The sequence below is a fragment of the Hemitrygon akajei genome, chromosome 9 (assembly GCF_048418815.1).
Source record: "Hemitrygon akajei chromosome 9, sHemAka1.3, whole genome shotgun sequence".
In the NCBI taxonomy this organism is placed as follows: domain Eukaryota; kingdom Metazoa; phylum Chordata; class Chondrichthyes; order Myliobatiformes; family Dasyatidae; genus Hemitrygon; species Hemitrygon akajei.
This window is the reverse complement of record NC_133132.1, coordinates 42,605,551-42,614,121: the sequence shown is the minus strand read 5'-3', so window position 1 is coordinate 42,614,121 and position 8,571 is coordinate 42,605,551. Positions and strand designations below refer to the sequence as shown.

Here is an 8,571-nt window from a genome sequence, read left to right as displayed (position 1 = left end):
TTACCTTGCAGTCCATCTCACTATTAACGCTCAGTGGAAAGCTCCTGTGCTGCAGAGACTTGTTACAGATGTGGTTGCCATGGATCTTGCTGACTTAATGCTTAAATTATCCTTCTGAAGTAGTTTCCAGTTAAAAACGTGAAGAACTACAGAAAGAACAGCATGTTCAATCCAAAGCTGGCTGAGTGCAGGAAGCAAAGTGGAGCAGTTAACCAGTTCTTCTGCGATGGCAAGGCTATTACCAGTGCGATTTCACAGCGCCTTCATCTTACATCTTTGCAGTAGAGAGTTAAAGTTTGCAGATGATGTGATTGATGGTGGGTGAGGGAACTTTAGACAGTAGGAACATACAGATTGATTGTTTGGGCAGAAATGTGACAAATGTAACTTAATTTTTGGAACCACAAAGACGAGAGATGGAAGATCAATGGACACGTTATACGATTTGTAAGGGCCTGTTTCCTTACTTGGAGGTGTCCTGCAGGGCTACCGACCTAAAGCTGGAGGCTGGGACTAGGCTGAGTAGCTCTTTACCAACGGCACGAACAGAATGGCATAAATCTCCTGTGATTTTCTAATTCCCTCCGTGAGGTCGTTATCTGTGTCGGGAGACCATTTGTATATGAAGTAAGTGTACTTATGCTGAGAAATGACTTTAATTGTTGCAGACACTGAGGTCACTTTAGTCTGCATTCATGAAAATCTTAATAGCCTTCTTTTATGCATAGATATTGGGGGGAGGGGTGTTGGTTAGTTTGGGTAAGCAGATCCGCAGTTTTTAAGTACAATTTATTTTCATAGAGTCACAGAACAACAGAAGACTACAGCACAGAAACAGGTCCTGCGGCCTATCTAGTCCATGCTGATCCATCGACCTGCACCCTGCACCCAGATCATAGTCCTCCATACCCCTCCCATCCATGAGCCTATCCAAATTGCTCTTAACTGTTGAAATCGAACCCAGATCAACCACTTCCACACTCTCACCACCCTCTCTGAGCGAAGAAGATCCCCCTCCTGCTCCCCTTAAACATTTCACCTTTCTCCCTTAACCCATGAACTCCCACCTAACCTCAGTGGGGGGGGGGAAGCCTGCTTTCATTAACCCTATCTATACCCCTCATAATTTTGTATATCTCTATCAGATCTCCCCTCGTTCTCCCACACTGCGACAAGGCATATTGGTAAAGGTAGTACAGTAGACATGGTGGTATGGATTTTAGGAAGGCATTTGATAAGGCTCTCGACAGCAGGCTAATTCACAAGGGCAGGAGCCATAGGATCTAGCAAAACCTGTCTAAGTGGATTCAGAATGGGCTTGCCCTCGGAAGGCAGTGGGTGGCAGGAGATGGGGTCTGCTCTGGCTGGTGATCAGTGACCGGTTGTGTTCTGCAAGGATCTGTCCCAGGACCCCTGCTTTTGGTGATTGCTTTTATCATCTTGGATGAGGAAGTGGAAGTGTTTAGTAAGTTTTCAGGTGACATGAGCGTTGGTAGTGTGGTGGACGGTGCAGAAGGCTGGTGTGGACATCAACAAGATGCAAAGCTGGGCTGCGAAGTGGCAAACGGAATTCAGTGCAGAGAATTGAGACTCGCTTCGGAAAGTCAAGTTTGAAGGTAGAGTTCAGGATTAACGGCAAAATTCTTGGCAGTGTGGAGGAACAGAGAGATTCAGAGGTCCGTGCCCATAGATTCCTCAAAGGTGCCGTGCAATTTGATAGAATGATTAGGTGTGTTGGTTTCGTTAGGGGAATTGAATCCAAGAGCTGCAAGGTAATGTTGGAGCTCTGTAAAATCCCAGCTAGACCACATTTGGAATATTGGCTAGGAAGGATGTAGAAACTACTGAAAGAGCGCTGAGGAGATGTATCAGGATGATGCCTGGATTGCATAGTGTGCCTTATAAGGATAAGCTGAGGGAGCTAGGGCTTTCCTCTTTGGAGTGAAGGAGGATGGGGGGCAACCTGATGGGGGTGTACAAGATGATCCAGTGGGCAGGCAGATACTTTTTCCCGGGGTAGAAATGGCCAATACAAAGGTCATCTATTTAAGGAGATTGGAGGAAAGTGTAAAGGGGTTGTGATAGGTGAGTTTTTAACTACAGAGAGTGGTGAATTCGTGGAACGCACAGCCAGAGGTGGTGGTTGAGGTAAATACATTAGAGGCATTTAAGAGATTCTTAGATGGGCACATGATGGATAACAGAAAAATGGAGGGCTATGTGGAAGGGAAAGCTTAGATTTATCTTAAAGTAGGTTAAAGCCCGACACAACATTGTGGGCCAAAGGGTCCGTACTCTGCAGCAGTGTTGTATGTTCTACTTCCTTTAAGTTATTTTCTTCTGGTTACTATCCTGCAGGGCGAGAAAATCACTTGTCATGGTAATTGGAATCAAAGATTATCATGGATTTATGATTTAGTAAAGACAATTATGGACATTTGTAAGAAAAGAGAATGAGTTCTGTTGCTTATTTATATGTATTCATTGTTTTCCTATTCAAAAAAGTAGAACAGAGACCGATTGAAATAAATGAACCATTTTAGAAAACCCGTTCAAAAATTGTTAGTATTAATCTTTTCAAAATTCAAAGTTCAAGGTAAACTTATTATCAAAGTACATATATGTCATCATATACAACCTTGAGATTTATTTTCTTAGAAACATAGAAAACCTACAGCACAATACAGGCCCTTCAGCCCACAAAGTTGTGCCGAACATGTCCCTACCTTAGAAATTACTAGGCTTACCCATAGGCCTCTATTTTTCTAAGCTCCATGTACCTATCCAAAAGTCTCTTAAAAGACCCTATTGTATCCACCTCCGATTGCCGGCAGCCCATTCCACACACTCACCACTCTCTGAGTAAAAAAACTTAATCCTGACATCTCCTCTGTACCTACTCCCCAGCACCTTAAACCTGTGTCCTCTTGTGGCAACTATTTCAGCCCTGGGGAAAAAACCTCTGGCTATCCACATGATCAATGCCTCTCATCATCTTATGCACCTCTATCAGGTCACCTCTCATCCTCCTTCGCTCCAAGGAGAAAAGGCCAAGTTCACTCAACCTGTTCTCATAAGGCATGATCCCCAATCCAGGCAACATGCTTGTAAATCTCCTCTGCACCCTTTCTATGGCTTCCACATCCTTCCTGTAGTGAGGCGACCAGATCTGAGCACAATCCTCCAAGTGGGGTCTGACCAGGGTCCTATATAGCTGCAAAGTGGCATTCTCAATAAATCTACAGAATAATAACTATAAGAAAATCAATGAAAGACCGCCCAACTTGAGTGTTCAGCCAGAGTGCAGAAGACTAGAAACTAAGCAACTACAAAAAGAAAGAAATAATAATAATAAACAAATAGCAATAAATATCAAGGACATGAGATGAAGAGTCCATTAGATACATAGATAATTTATTAAGTGTCAGAGTAGCATTACAAGTGCACAGATATACAAATATTAGTAGAGAAGTAAGAAAGAAGAAAGATAAGTTACCTCAAAAATACAATGTAATCTTTGAAATGTAAATCTGTTAGAAGATCACTTCCCTGGCTATAGGTTGACTCATTAAAGAGCCTGATTGCTGAGGGTAAGAATGACCTCATATAGCACTCTTTGGAGCAGTGCAGCTATCTTAGTCTATTTCTGAAAGTGCTCCTCTGTTCAGCCAAGGTGGCATGCAGAGGGTGAGAAACATTGTCCAGAATTGCCAGGATTTTCTGGAGGGTTAAGTGGGTCAATGATGGTGAAAGTGGAGTGAAGTTATCCTCTTTGGATCAGGAGCCCAATGGTTGAGGTAGTAGCTGTCCCTGAATCTGGTAGTGTGAGTCCCGAGACTCCTGGACCTTCTTCCTGATAGCAGCAGTGAGAAGAGAGCATGTCCTGGGTGGTGGGGGTCCCTGATGGTGGATGCTGCTTCTTTACCCGTGATGGACTGGGCTGTTTCCGCTACTTTTTGAAGGATTTTCTGCTCAAGTGCATTGGTGTTTCCATAGCAGACTGCGATGCCTAAGGAAGTGGTGCTGCCATGCTTTCTTCATAATTGTACTTACATGTCCAGGATAGGCCCTCCAAAATAATAACACTGAGGAATAAAAAGTTGTTGACCCTCTCCACCTCTGATCTTCCAATGAGGACTTGCTCACGAACCTCTGGTTTCCTTCTCCTGCAGTTAATAATCAGCTCCGTGGTGTTACTGACATGGAGTTGTGGCACCACTCAGTCAGATTTTCAATCTCCTTCCAATGTGTGCTGATTCTTCATCACCTTTGATTCGGACTACGGTAGAAGTGTCTCGTCAGCAAACTTGAATATGGCATCTTTTAAAGAGGCAACTGAAAAATAATGTGATTTATAAATAGCCTTGTCATTGTACTTCATTCATAATATTAAAAATGTGAACACGAAATTACAAGCTTTGGTGCGTATTCATAAATGGGCAAGGAAGGGAAAATAAACACACCATACTCTCAGTTAGTAATGATGACAAATATGCTATCTTGCATTTGGATTTTTTGAGAGCTATGCACAAAGCAGTAGTTTCATCAGTCATATTACTCCTAGGGTTAAAAATGACCAATTTCATCACTGACAGCAATGAATGTGCCAGTGAAAATACTGTCAATATTGCCACGCCAGTTTTTTTCAGACAGTTAAATTTCAGGAATGAAATTCCAGAGTTTTAGAAGCTCACTGTCTTTGATCCAATCATGAACTGATCTCTTTCGATAATTTCTGGTTCAGCTCTGAAGTAGATTCACTCTTGCCTGCAGCCTGAGATATATGGGACCTGTGGTGAATTGGCTTGCCCATAGAAGAGGAGGGCAGTGGAAAGGTTGAAGGTCTGTGACTCGTGATTTTATTTAGGGATACGACACAGTAACCGGCCCTATCAGCCCATAAGCCTGTGCTGCTCAATTACGCACATTTGACCAATTAAACTACTAACCTCATGGAGTCATAGTGATAGAGCACTACCACACATAAATAGGCCCTTCGGCCCATCTATTGTGTGCTGAACCATTAATCTGCCTAATCCCATCGACCTGCACCCAGACCACAGCCCTCCATACCCCTCCCATCCATGTACATTCCTACTTTCTCTTAAATGTTGAAATTGACCCCGCATCTACCACTCAGGCAGGTAACTCACTCCACCCTCTCAGCATCTCAGCACCTACTTCAGGATGCTGCTTATCAACTATAGCTCAGCATTTAACACCGTCATTCCTACAGCCCTGATCAAAAAGCTACAGAGCCTGGGCCACTGTACCTCCCGCTGCAACTGGATCCTCGACTTCTTAGCTGGCAGAGCACACTCTGTGCAGATCGGAAATAACATCACCACCTCACTGACAATCAACACTGGCGCACCACAAGGATGCGCGCTTCGCCCACTGCTCTACTCTCTCCACACCCATGAGTGGGTGGCTAGGCAGAGCACAAATGCCATCTACAAATTTGCTGAGGACACAACCATTCTTGGTAGAATCTCAGATGGTGACGAGAGGGCGTACAGGAACGAGATATACCAGCTAGTTGAGTGGTGTCACAGCAACAATCTTGCACTCAACATCTGCAAAACCAAAAAACTGATAGCGGACTCCAGGAAGGGTAAGATGGGGGAACACAAACTAGTCCTCATAGAGGGGTCAGAAGTGGAGAGAGAGAGAGAGCAATTCCAAGTTCCTTGGTGTCGATATCCCTGAGGAACTCCTCTGGACACAACATATTGATGCAGCTATAAAGAGGTCAAAACAACGACTACGTTTCATTAGGAGTTTGAGGAGATTCGGTCTGTCAACTAAAACACATGAAAGCTTCTACAAATGTACCATGGAGAGTATTCTGACTGGCTGCATCACCGTCTGGTATGGGTGGGCGTGGTTGATGAGGTTACTGCACTAGATTGAAGTAAGTTGCAGAAACTTGAAAATTAATCAGCTCCATCATGGATACCACCCTCCATAGTATCCAAGACGTCTTGGAGGAACGATGCCTTAAGACAGCGGCATCCATCATTAAGGACCCCCACCACCCAGGACATGTCCTTTTCTCATTGTTACCATTAGAAAAGAGGTACAGAAGCCTGAAGGCACACACTCAGCAATTCGGGAACAGCTTCTTCCCCTCTGCTACCCGATTTTTAAATGGACATTGAACCCTTGAATACTATATCAATAGTTTTTTATTCCTTTTTTTTACCTGTACTTATTTTAACTTACCTATTTAATGGATAAATATATATATATATTTACTGTAATTCTGTTTTGCCCACTAAATTTATTTCTCATGTATTTCGTTGTCCTGCTGCCGTAAAGTTAACAAATTTCACGACATATGCCGGTGATATTACACCTGATTCTAATTCTGGTTCCCCTTAAACATTTCACCTTTCACCTTTAACCCATGACCTCTAGTTGTAGCCTTACCCGACCTCAGTGGAAAAAGCCTGTTTGCACTTATCCTATCTATACATCTAATAATTTTGTTTACAATCTCACCTCAATCTTCCCCCACTGCACTGGCAATCTTTCCTGTTCCTCCTCAGTCCTAATGCAGGATCTTGACCCAAAATGCCCACTTACACCTTTTGCCTCCACAGATGCTGGTTAACCTCCTGAATTCTTCCAGCAGTGTTTTTTTAACACAAGAAACATCGTTAGTTAAGGACGGTCCTGTCAGTGATGTTTCTGAGTTCATTCTTTTCGACCAGCCCAGCAACTTCACACCGTAAAGTATCCTCTTACAGGTAGGTGGTATATTCTCCCATTATCCACCTACACGATGGTAATTTACAGTGTGCAATCAAACTACAGTACTGTGCAGAAGTCTCAGGCACATATATATGAGGGGTGATTGATAAGTTCGTGGCCTAAGGTAGAAGGAGATGAGTTATACAGCTCTCGTTACATGCACATGCAGTTCAACTCTTTGAGTGATTATGCAGAAAGTTTGAATTTAATAACTCATCTCCTTCTACCTTAGGCCACAAACTTATCAATCACCCCTCGCATAGTGTGGGTGCCTACGACTTTTGCACGGTACTGTATTTGACAACATGGAGCGGAAAGTAAGTTTGTAAATCTCGCGGGTGAAAAAGATGTTGAGAATGGTGAGGATGGAGCCCTGCAGGTGGTAGAAACAGAGAGCAAGGGGTGGGTGCAGTCACACCCAGCCCTGAGACACCAGGAAAGGTCATTTGAATCCAAACAATTGGTTTATTGATCATTACAGAGTGTCTCTCTGGTGCTTCCCACTCCCTTACCCTTTTCCCAATGATGATTCCCCTAACCGCTACCCACACTCAGTCCACAATAGAGACCCATATCAGAATCAGGTTTATCATCGCTCACACACTGTACGTCACGAAATTTGAATTTTCGCGGCAGCAGCAGTGCGATACATAAATACAGTACCGTGTAAAAGCTTAGACACCTTAGCTATATACAGTATGTGTACCTAAGACACTTGCACAGCTCTGTACCAACCAGCCCATTCTTTGAGATATGGGAGGGGAGCAGAAAACTCATGTAGTAACTAGCGGAACGGGCAAACTCCACACAGGCAGCACCTGGCGCCAGGACTGCTGGAGGACAGAGGCAGAGGCACTCTCTCCTACTCCTCATGCAACCAGTATAATTATTATTATTAGTGAGGTAGACAGCAATAAATAATAGTGCAGTGAATCTTTATATAATCAAATATCAACAAAAAGATGTTAAGGGTTAACCACTTTAATTAAAGAAAGGTTTACACACAGTTTGTCGTCCCACCATATGGGCTCGTTTTTATTTTGGAACATTTAAAACATCGTAAAGATTTGCATTTACTGCTTATTCCTGTGCCTAAAGCTACCTTACTGTTACTCACCAGGACAGCAGTAGGAGTAGTTCATTTTATTAAACATTTTACTGGCAAAGTATCAGACTTCTCGCTTCTCTAGCCCTGGTAAAGTCCTTTCTGCTCAACTTCAGCCTCAACAAGAACAGATAAAGTGATAGAGATATTTTGGTGTCAGTTATTTCTGTTTTACTAATATCCATATGACTTACATTCAGCACCAAATGCTTACAGGTGTCATATCAATCTTTTCCACAGGCAACAGCATTTCATTGACAGCTCCCCTGACCTTTTCACGTTTGCCAGGGAATTGCAGCAAGTTAAAATAAACGACTTGAAAAACCCTGCAGAGAGTTTTCGTATCTTTGCTTCAGGAACCAATTGTGACAATAAAGATTTGCATTTACTGCATTTATGCTTACTGTTAAAGGATGAAGACCCAAAACTATTCAATGTGTGATAGCTCTCAGTTGCTCAGGAACTTCGTTCGGCTGCACTGAACTGGACGGAGCTGAGCACTGGTAATAGCGGAGGCTTGACTCTATTGGTAGCTCTTTCATCATTCATTTGGAAGGCCAGCACCGCTCTTTGGTACTTATGCACACCCTGACAACCATTACTGATCCAGTTTCCTCTCACAGACCAAGAATGCATGGGTTTCATGTCAAAGCCTCTGCAAGTTGTCCATAGGTTATAGAATCTGCAGGGAATTAATCGGAGAAGGGAGG

General features: G+C 43.2%; 1 long non-coding RNA gene across 1 annotated transcript; it reads left to right on the top strand.

The window, feature by feature from the left end:
- The first annotated feature begins 236 nt into the window (after positions 1-236).
- LOC140732758 (uncharacterized) lies at positions 237-8,150 on the top strand. Its single transcript, XR_012100124.1, has 3 exons — positions 237-627; positions 6,606-6,752; positions 8,102-8,150. It is a non-coding gene; the product is annotated as an uncharacterized lncRNA (long non-coding RNA).
- The last annotated feature ends 421 nt before the right edge of the window (positions 8,151-8,571 follow it).